This window comes from Calonectris borealis, chromosome 22 (assembly GCF_964195595.1).
Source record: "Calonectris borealis chromosome 22, bCalBor7.hap1.2, whole genome shotgun sequence".
Taxonomy (NCBI): Eukaryota; Metazoa; Chordata; class Aves; order Procellariiformes; family Procellariidae; genus Calonectris; species Calonectris borealis.
The window spans coordinates 10,266,837-10,278,288 of NC_134333.1; positions in this window are offsets into that span (position 1 = coordinate 10,266,837).

Here is an 11,452-nt window from a genome sequence, read left to right on the forward strand (position 1 = left end):
GCTCTTCAAATGCGGTTCGATCGCCACTAAATCAGCCCTCATCAGCAGCCTCCAGACGAGAGCCGGGGTGAGTACGAGCTGGGTGCCTGCGGCTCAGCAAGTTCCCAGAAAGCCCCGAGCGTCACGCGGGGGAGCAGGCGCCAGCTGGCAGGAGCCCGCGCTGGAGGAGCTACCTTGAGCCAAGAGCGGGCGAAGGCACCGGACATCAGCTCTGCCGGTGAACGGGGAGGTGGGGGAGCTCCCCAGGCTGCCTCTGAGGTCAGACCCAGAAAATTCCCCGTGCAGCTTCATAAAGAGGCACCGGCCACGGGTGGAGGGATGCGGAGGCAACTGGCCTCGGCTGCAGCGAGCGCACGGGTGCTCGGCCCCCTGGGATGGAGGTGGCCCAGGAGACCTGCTACGGCATCGAGAGATGCTCTGACGTCCTGGACTAAGAGCTAAGCAGACGTGGGCAGACCGCAGATTTCAGAGGGCCCTGGCCATGCCCACATCACTTCCAGCATTTCATAACACGGCGTCAAACCAGCCCCCTTCTGCCCCCCCAGCCCCAACATATGCTGCACTAATGCCAGAGCGAGGCACGCTTTAGGGTCAGTGCATAAACCACCCGTTGTCAGAGCAAGGATTAGTGTGAGCCAGCCCTCCCAGAGAGCCCAGGGCTGCATGGTGGCTCCTGGCACAGGGACCAGGGCACCCAGCGGGCTCAGACCATCCTCAGACCTCGGGTCTGAGCCCCCCAAACGCCCAGACTGGTTCTTACCCTCGGATGCCCCCCAGGGCCCCCCTCAGCCCCGCTCCCACACGCTGAAGGGCAGCAGGGCGTCCTGCAGCACCCCGGGCACACAGAGGGCATTGCACGGGCACACCGGTGCTGCTGTGCCTGTCCTCTCGTTTGCACATCAGAGATCATTAACACCGCGGGGCTGCGCGTCCCCTGAATCAGCAGATCACAGCCCTGCTCCCGAACAGCGAGGACAGCTAAAACCCGAACTGAAGGAGATGCCGTGGAAGGAACAACACTGCTTTTCTGCAGCGGTGCAGAGAACATGCCCGTCTGCCCCAGGAACCTCTCGGCTCCTATCCCAGGGTCCCACAGTCCCTCAGCTCTAACACCGCGTCCGTAACAGGTTGATTAATCAGCTTCAGCAGGGACCAAATGGGCAAAGTGTGGGATAATGAGAGAGAAAACGCGGTGGTGGCAGGGCAGGCAGGCTGCATGGGCTGTGTCTTTTTAGAACGATAAATGAGATGGTGCTGGTCTGGCGAGCACGCTGTCCTGGGCACGTGCCACGGCTGGGTGCCGTTCGTTCCCCGGGTGGGTGAGGGTGAGCGGGGGGGGCTCCCGGCAGCGACCCACCCGCTCTTGCACCAGCGGAGAAAAAAGCAAAGCAAACACAGGCAGGGGGTCTAACATTTTGTCCCCGGGGGTTCGGCTGTAAATGTTAGCACAGCGTAAGGGAGCAGCGGGAGAGGAAAGATTGAGGCACCAGCAATTCAACATCCCGACTGCTGCTGTTCCCCCCGGCCGCTCCGCAGGCTGCCAGCTGAGGAACGCCTGGCACGGGGCTTGCAAGATCACAAAATCCTTCAGGTTTCTTGTGATCAGCACAAAGATTAGGGCAGAGCCGCCTACTACAAACCCGCGGCGAGCTGCGGCTGTGCCTGCCCTTGGTGCGGCCGCCCGGCACCAAGCCCTCACCCCCACACCACACCAAAATTCAGAGAGGGCACCAGGGCCGAGCGGGCTGCCTGCGGGCATCATCCAGGGAGGAGCCGGCGAGGTGGGGGTCTGAAGAGTCATGGCAGGAGAGGAGCAAAACAGGAGGCTTAGCCGAGCTTTGGGGAGAAAGCGGGGATGTCGCCCTGGCACACCGGTAATCACGGGGCGGCTGCCGGAGGAGCGCTGCCCAGCCGAAGGGATCTGGCAGATGACAGCTCTGGCGGCTCCCCTGCCTCCGCGCCGCTCGCCTCTTAAAATAGACCCGAGGAGTGCAACCCGATGCAGCCACGGGGCAAGTCTTGGCCGAGCTGCTCCTCGCTGGCTCTTCCTAATTGCTACAACCAGGGTTTTTTTCAAATCCCCCTGAAATCAAATCCAGTCACCACTTTGAGGTGGCAACATCTCCTCTGGGCACAGGGCTGGCTCCCGTCACCCCCAGGGAGCCCCGACACTCGTGGCAACTCGCACAGACAAACGAGGTGATGCTGTTTTGCTGCATTGGAGTTCCCCGAAGGCACCGTCCCTCCCGTGCTGCTCGAGGTAACCCCTGCCCTGATCCTGACCCTCGCCGCTCTCCTCACTGAACTTGCTGCAACTACCTTCTCTTGGAAAATAAAATACAGAGAAACGCGTTATGCCATGGGGAGAGGTCCGAGCCCCGGCAGCGCCTCGTGCCCCTCTCACTGCTCACTGACGCTGCCACAAGCAAGTTCCTGGAGGAGATGATTTACCACATGTGCAGGACTCAGAGCGAGATTATTGCATTAAACATTAAAAGTCACAATTCAGAGATAACCGGCCAGTGCTGCTCCCTCTGCGGAGCTCAATTTCCTTGCAGCTGGATTTGTGCTAGAACCACGTAAGGAGAGAAAGCAAAGCTCGGAGGCCTCGCCAGGCAAGCACCGCTCAAAGCTTTTGTCCCCAGGGCAGAAAAGACCCTTCCGCGGGGCCGGTATCCCAGCCAGCCCGCCCAGGCGGGATGCGGCCGCAGCCCGGCGCCCGCCAGGCACCCGATACCAGGCGCGGGGCTGCCAGCTCCCGGCGAGCCGCCACCCCCACCGCGGGCACCGAAGGCTGGGCCAGCAGCAGCCGCCAGCGGGGGCACAAAGCCACGAGCATGGCGGCGGCGGCAGTGGCATCGCGTTCCCCCACCCCCACGTGCCCCGGGAGGACAGAGGTAGGGGACGCCCACCACGAGAACTTACAGTGACGCGCCAGGGTCCCAGCAGGGACCCGCAGCAAAGGCGGGCAGGGTCTTCCCTCCCGGGCCCCCTCACTCCCACATCTGGGTCAGGAGCTTTTCGGGGCAGAAACCGGCTTTTAAGCGTGTTTGTGGATAGCTGCTGCCTATTGCAGGAGACCTCCAATTTAAGTCAGAGCTCTTGCAGGCTACTATATTACAACCTAAATTAAATATTTCATAGCGCTAAGCAAGTGACATTTGAAATCCAGTCATTGCAGGGGTATCAAATAAAGATATTTGCAACAGGATCTGTTTAGACCCATGTAGTGCTTTGGATCAGTCCATCAAAACAAGCCCATAGCTTTATTAAAATAAAAGTTATCAAACACCCAATCTCCTGGAGGAGGCTCCGGAGCCCACGCAGTGGAGCTCAGTGGTGCGGGGGGACAGTAAATAAGCTGAGCCCTGCTGACCCACGAGCCTGCCATTAAAGCATAGCTTTGAATGCTATTTTCATTAAAAAGCTAAGACTGGCAAAAGACTTTGCATTACTTCTGCCTTCTGAAACTTCCATAACCATATGCTGCATGAATTTTAACCACCGGCATTGAACACCCGTGTCTCGACAGAGGCTCTCCCTACATCTCAGGATCACACTCAGAAGAGCTTAAACTCGGGCGGGAGCTGCACCAACCACCACCAAAGCCAAAGCGAGCTCCTCCCAGGCCAGGACCCCCCCAAATGAAACAGCACATCAGGACCTACCGGAGCATCGCAGGGGGCCGGCTGGCAGAGGCCAAGGATGCCGGGTGCAGAGCAGGGATGCCAGGAAGGAGACCCCCTCCTAAGCCCCCCCAGCTGCTCCCCTCCCCTTCTTATACCCCTCCCAACTCAGCCCAGCTGGGCTGCCCTTGGCTGGGTGTTACCCACCACCCGCAGCTGCGGGCCAGGGGACTCACCACCCCAGCGAGAAGGAAAAGCACCTTGCCAAAAGTGAAACCTGTTTTCAAACAGATCTCTGATAGATGTGTTGCAGGAATTGCCGTGAAGCGGCTCAGATCTGACAAATGCCTGATTTGCTTCCCCAGATAAGCAATATGTTTGCTGTATAAAAACACACTTTAAAAATGAAACTTTGTCAAAATATAACAAAACTGCTTTCATTAACGTCCCTTAAAAAGTGCTTGGAAATGTAAAGGCTGGAGTAGGATTTTCTGCATCAGTCACAGCAGATGTGACACAGAGTCCAGGCAGCAGGATCGGGCTTGATGACGATGAATGTGTGTTCAAGGACAAACTTGGGGAAAATTTGCTTACCAGCACACGGTTCGGTCCCATCAGCTTCGGTGGGAACGAAAGGCTCCCCGAGTGCTCTGTCACTAGACTGCCCGCTGAGCGCTGGCCACCAGGCCCTGAGCTTTGGAGAGAAGGCACCGAGAGAGAAAGCCCACTGCCCTGAAACCGCAGCACGAGGGGCTGCCCCTCCGCTGCTCCGCCCCGGCACGATCTGCCCCAGATCTGCAGCACTTGGCATGGCTCTGAAGTTCCCAAACCTCCCGACTGCCGGGAAGAGCTTGAAAGAGCGTCTCTAGCTGAAAGGCAGATGACAAGTAAAAAGAACCCCGAATTTATTGTTGTCTTAGAATTTAGAGTGGGAGGAAGGAAAATGGGACGACCCATGATTTTTTAATGCCTGCAGTTGGCAGTTCCATATTTAATGTGACAGCATCCCTTTAAGAAAAATATGTTCATACACAGGAAAGAAAATAAATTGGCAAAGCAATTTGCTTTCAAGCCAGCCTGACAATTCCCCACAGAAACACTTTACTGCAGCCTCGGTTGAGCCACAGTGGCCAGCGCTCCGTGCTGGGCAGCATATAATCTAAGAGTTTAAGGATGCTTCACTGGTTGACAAGCCCATCTGCTAATACTGGAAGCAGTAATTTATCCCAGAGATGGTACAAAGAAAGAGTGGAAGAAATAATTCATTGTGTGTGAGACGACGAGGAGACGCGTTGTCATGTTATCACGCTGACAACCCCACAACACAAACAGAAGCTTGTTACAGAGTCTGAACCCGGCACGATCAAAAGGGTTTCTTCATTTGGGGTAGGAAGGGAGAAAAAAAGAAAGGAAGAAAGGAAAAGGAGAGCTAAATCACAGCCTGTGCTTACCATTTCTTACAAAAGAACCTTGCGAGAAATGCTTTCTGCAGAGCAATTAGTAACCAGGATCTGAGGCGAGCGCCGTACGGGCAGGACCCCGCAGGACCCGCTGCGGCCGTCCTCCTCGGCACCACGGGAGCCTCAGCCCCACGCACCGGCCTTTGGTCCCCGCTCAGGAGGGGCACATGGCCGAGCCGGCAGTGCCAGCGGGAAGGACGGGTCTGAGGAGGGCAAAGCGCGATGGCACTGGAGCCGCGGGGAGGAGAGGAGCCAGAAACAGGGGTCCGAAACCATCCCTCGCTTCTGCATCCACCCCGGTCTCGTGCCCAGGCTGGAGAGGGTCCACACAGTCAGCGCTTGACGCCTTCAGCTTAGCCGTGGCAATGCCTCCATCTGCATAGTATTTTTGCAACCATTTATTTGTTTATAGAAATTTCAAGGTGTTTATTAAATCCCCTCCCAGAACTCCCCCGCCAAGGCTGGGGACCAGCCTGAGGCAGCCCGGCCGTTCCCATCACCGCCGGGCTCACCCCTCATCTGGGCCGCCTCGCAGGAGGGGGGCTCTGTCATTTTCCTTTTAATTGGGTTTATTCATTTTTATCAACTGTTAGCTGCCAGTTCTCCACCAGGTTTTGCAGCTCTTGCCGGCTGCTCCGAGGCCCTGGGGTGCATGGCCGGCCGCCCCGAGGGGGATCAGGGCCCGGCAGGGCGATGCTGCAGCACCCCCGGGCTCCCCGCTGGCAGCAGCGGCTCTCAGGAGGTTCCACCAGCGCAGGTACTCGGGTGTCGGGGTGACTCGTCCCACCCTGCTGCACCTGCACCTCCGGGGCACCCCGACGCCTCTCGCTTGCTCGGAGCACCCAAACGCCACCGCGGCGCTGGCCCGGCCGGCTTAGGTAGCCCGGCCCCATGGCAAAGGCACCGGCGAGCAGCCAGCGCCCCCGGGGACTGGCCTCAGCCAGGTAATTAGGGTGTTTGTGGGGATCTGGCAGAATTATTAAACCCTCTGGACAGTGACAAAATCTCTCAGGTGTCGGAAGGGCTCTGCCTCGGGGCGGCTGGGGAGAAATGCAGAGACATTCCCGGGCTGCTGGAAAGACGGGGCGCACGTTGGTATGTGGGAGCACTTTGGGTCCATCCAGTCCTCGAGCCCCTAAAGCCTCGAGCCTGCTTGGGGTGGTCCTGCAGCCCAGGGGCGGCACAGCACGCCCAAGCCCCCCGAGCCCGGCAGCAGCAAGGAGCCGGAGATGCCGCTGCGGGGTTCCCCAAGAGCAATGGGGGTGCAAGGGTCCCGTCACAGAGCTACGCGAGCGGGAGCTGCGCTGCAGGAGCGCTGGCCTTCAGCCTCAGCTCACGTCTCGAAACACTGACTTGTCTGTGAACCGCTGGGAAGCCATCACTGACGGGCAGGGAAATTAAACGGGACAGATGATAATTAATTGTCCATGTCTTTCAGTGTCTCCTGGATATGGACTAATGAAGTTATACGTTACTCGCTGGCTAGAGGACAGAAGGAAGAGGAAAAGAATTTTAGAGCTCGGGTTTAATCAGTTCAGTGATAAGCTTGGCCTGAATTAGTCACCTCCTCTCCGCACGCTGTTTTGGTTTCTTCGGTTATCTCCAAGCTCGGCAGCCTGTGGCTCCTGCGAGCCGGCTGGACTCACTCCCCTCCTCTCGCAGCACCAAGATAAACTTGCAGGAAGCCAGTCGCTGCAGTGTGAGCATCCTTTGCTGTAGCAGAGGTCGCCGGTGTCAGGAGAGAAGCACGTGTGTCCAATTAAACTGAGAAACCTTTGCTCCGAGGAGGCCAGAAGGCAGCAAGTGTTGGCTGGCAGCGCAGGTGGCAGCTCTAATATTTATTTGGGCAGCACCATTAACGCTATTTAATGAGCTCTAGTGGGTCAGCTTTCCTGTTTGAAAGGAATTCGTAAATGGACTCATGAAAAGTTACTTGTCTCCCTGCCATGGAAAACACACGGACACGGGCTGCGAGCAGCCGGCCCCGGGCACGCAGAGCGGAGCACGGTACATGCCGCAGACGGCTCGCTGCACGGCGGGGGGGAGGCTCCAGGCAGGTCTGTAACAGCACAACGCCCAGGTCCTGTCTCAGGCTCGGCTGGCGCAGGGAGTGGGACTCACCCCCAGCACTTAGAAATTTTTCCCACTCCAGCCCCAGGGGCCGCAGCTCTGCACCCGCTCTGCAACACCGCGCCAAAGGGGACAAGGAGCCCGTCACTGCCCCGTGGCCAGGAGAGCGCGCGAGCGGTTACGGGGTCCCCACAGGGTGCTGGGGCACCCACAGGAGCTGCGCTCAGCCCTGTGCAAGCCAAGGCACCGGCGCCTGCCTCCCCCCCGCGCATCGGTGCTGAACGGGAAAGATCTCCCTCCTCCCTCCTCTGCTGCTCACCTGCCTCCCACACCGCTCGGCATGCGTGACACTGCGGTCGCTGCAGTGCTGTCACCGCAGGGGCTGCCTTGCTGTCACCGGATGGTGCCTGACGCAGGGGGGATGGCAGGGCTGGGCACAGACAGGGCAGCTCACACCAACCCCCGTGCACGGCCGATGAGCAGCACGGGAGCCATGACCGGAGGAGAGGCTGGTTCTTCCGCAGGGGCATTCCCAGGGTGAAGCTTGGGAGCTGCTGTTCCTCCAGCCAGGCGCGAGACGCAGCCCTGTGCTTGGCAGTGCCTGCCAGCAAATTCCAGGCGACAGGAAACACGGTGGCGAGGTGGCCCGGGCAGAGGTGCTGGCAAGTCCGCCTCCTGGGATGCACGGCCGCCAGACAACGCAGCCCGTCCGTGCCAAGGGTCCGAGCGTGTTCATGAGTGGGCACAGTGCCACCCTCGCAGCCGGGATCGGGGGAGGCAGCCAAGGCACGGTCCTGCAGGCTGCCTCCGGGGCGTGTGCTGGGGCCAGCACCCCAACGGGAGCCCCAGCCCCAGCCCATCGCCAGAGCTCACCACTCCCCTGCGGCAAGCACTGCTCCGGGGCGGATGGGAGCCGGAGGGGCAGCACGCGCTCCAAACAGGGACGTGCAGGAGGGTAGGAGAGGGGCCCCTCCTTTCGGCCCCAGCACACGTGCCCCCACACTGGCTGCAGCCCTGCGCGCTACCCAGATGCTCGCTAACCGGGGAGGGCGGCTGGAGCATCGCCGAGCAGTGTGCCAGCCCTGCGCCAGCAGCAAGCCCCGCAGCGCCCGCGCCCCGCCGAGCCCGGCGCTGCCCCAGAACCGACCACGGCCACCCAGGGCCCCGGGTGCGTGGGGACGCGAGCGGAGGACAGCAGCGAAAGGCTCTCGTCTCCGCTGGCAGCTGGCGAGAGGTGGAGGCGTTGCTGTTATGAAAACATGCGAGGGTTGTGTCTGAAAACATTGCAAGGAGCCAGCTACATAAATAGGCCCTTTATGGCTCTTTCCTGCTCTAAGACAGGCCCTTTCACATGCACTTGGCTCTGGCACGGCAGGGTTACTCGGCTAAAAGAGCTCTTCGTGCTGGGCGCGGGGGGAGACAGGGAGGCACCGGCCGCCGGGGAGGCTGAGGGCCGCGGTGCAGCAGAAAACTGCCCGGCCCAGCCCCACCATGCCGGCACGCGTCCGGGACGGGAGAAAAGCTGGCTTGGGGCAGGTCAGAGGACAGCAGCGACAGGGATGGCCAGGTCCAGCGCTGAGCGAGCCAGGTGGGCATCAGAGATGCCATGGAGGGTGCCCGGCCAGGAGCACCCCGTGCCTGCCCCGGGGCATCCCTCGCGGCGAGGCTGGGCTGCAGGACAGGACACCCCCTGCGCCAGCCGGTCCCCTCTAGCCCAGGCGGCATGGCACCAGCAGATTAAGGCCCACCTGTAGCCCAATCCCACGCTGTTTTGCACCAAACCCAGAGAGGCCCCTGCTCCATGCACACAGACAGGATTTGCAGACTCGGGGCTACCCCGCAGCTCCCAGCTCCTTTCTCCCCCACAGCAATCCCCCCCGCCAGAGCGAGCCTCTTCCAGGGACAGAGCAGCCGGCACCTCTCCCTGGCCCCGCAGGCTCCCTGCAAATGGGGCTGCGCAGGGAGCTATTTCTGTCTGGAGGCTCCAGCAACGTGACACCCACCCGGCCCCCCCAGCAGCACGGGGCAGCCGCCCTGCCAGCATCCGTCCCTCTGCGTTTGCAGCTGCAAACGTGTTGACACCTGAGCAATAATCTCTCTTTCCTCATCCGAGATGCTTTGGGGCAAATGGCGGAGCAAAGCGTGCTGCGGTCCCCCAGGGAAGGTGCCTGCTGGCACCCGGGTAAGAGAGGAAGCAGGAGGGGACCGGGGCTTCCCCGGGCCGGAGGAGTAAGCTGTGTTATGGGGGACCCCGCAGCCCTGGCTCCCACCGTGGGCCTTCGCAGGCAGGTTTGCAGCCCTGACTCAGTCCTTCCTCAGTATTTCCAGGTCACACGCTTGAGAAAGAAGCGTGGCAAATCCCGGCTCTCCAGCAGCATTTTCTGCTTGAAGGACAAGAGCCTCTGGCTCAGGTGATGGAAGCAGGAGGCAGCTTTGCTTTCCCAAGTCCCGGCATCTTGGACGTGCCTCCACTGTGGTCACCCAACCACAGTTCCAACCCCCAGTACCCCTTCCCGAGCAGGGGCTGCTCCTGCCACACCAGCACCCATGGAAAAGCAGCTCACGTCCCCAGGCAGGAGCTGCGATGCCCGCGGAGAGGCGCTGGTGGGGAGGGACCAGGACGCAGTGACCCGCGCCGTCACGGGACACGGGCAGCAGCTGCTCCGCTGCCACCACCTCCGCGGGGAGCACACCTCGGCGCCGCAGCACGCGGGCGCTATTAATCAATGGTTTCGTTAGGGAGTCGTCATTAATTGAGCACCTCTGGTGGCCGTAGAGCCCGATGATCCATCTGGTGTCAGAAGCTACGTGTGCAGCGGCAGCTCTTTTATTTCTTTCGGTCACATCTATTTAACGCGATTACAATTCAGTTTATGCCCCCTCAGCAGCAAACGTCCCCCCAGTGTGGGAAAGCTGGTGACTAAAGCAGCGGGTGAGTGATCAGTGACTCAGCGGATAATTTTGCTCATCTCGTGGCTTTTTTTAGCACGGGGCGGGCAGAGCTCGCACAGCAAACCCTTGCCTGGCACCGCCACCGCTCCCACCCCCCGGGCATCCCAGCACTGGGCTGCCCACCTGGGCTGCGGAGCTTTTGCAGACAAGTGTCTGCTTGATGCGGTTCTCCTCTGGAAAACGGGGAGAAGAAATCAGACAACGCTGCCAAGGGCTTTGGCTTTTTCTTAGTTCTCCCTTTTATTTTTTCCTTTACAACCTGGGAAAAGGAAAGGGGAGCGCTACAACCCCCGTTAGCCGGGAGGCGCGGGCAGTCCCGGCAGCACGGGCAGCCCCGGCAGCGCTCGCTGCGCAGTTCGTGCCGCGCTGGAGCTGACCCGGCAGCAGCTTTTGTCACAAGCAAAGCACTAAGCTCTTGTCTTAGCGGAAACTGATGTCTGAAAACACCAGGTGCCGGCTTGAATTAACAAGCTCTTTGAGCTGGAATTCTGCTGCGAAACAAGCCAACGCCGGAGCAAACACTGCCGGAGAGAACCTCTGCCCGTGCCATCTGCAGCAGCAGCGCGGGGGCCCCGGCCCTGCCCAGACCGCACGGGCAGCCCATGGCGAATGGCCGCGTCCCAGCAGGCTGGGGTCGGTGACAGGGACATGTCATGAATTTCTTCTCATCTTTCCAGGCAGGGCAAGCGCAGCACATCAGCCGTCCGAGTGCTGAAGCGCGACACGGCGGGAGCCGGGTCCAACCCTGGGTGGCTCCGTGCCCGGCGGTGCTAACCCAGCTGCCGGCGTGTCCAGACTTCAGGGTGATCAGTGCAGGTGCAGAGGTTGAGGTCCACGTCCTTGGCACTGTCACCGCGCCACCCCCAGGTCCCCCATCCCCGGCACAGGGCCATTGGCGGGTGGTCCCTGCACCAGTGTGACCAGTGCCGGCCGCTCCTGTCTCCCCGGGGAGCTGCTGGTGGTGTTGATGGCAGACGGTCACCCAGCATCGCCAAACGCTCTCATGGGCTGGACCGACACGGCCCCAAAGCAGCGCCCGGGGGAGGCAGCCCCAGCCATCGGGGGGACGGGGGGGACGGGGAATCGCTGCCTCCCTAAAGCGGCTTCGTTCTCACTCTCTCTTTAATGATTTCCCAGCTGCCTCCCCATTTTAGCTGATAATGGGACTTCACTATCTATCTGGGTTTGAGAGTTGCTTGCCTTGTTCAAGCTGAAGAAAATCAATTCCCCTCTCACTCAAGTCTTTCCAAGACAGATGAACTGAAGATCGCGCCTGCCTGAGCAAAATATTTATTCAGTCTGGGAAGAGATTTACTTTTGAACCTTCTATAAATACAGCTGAGG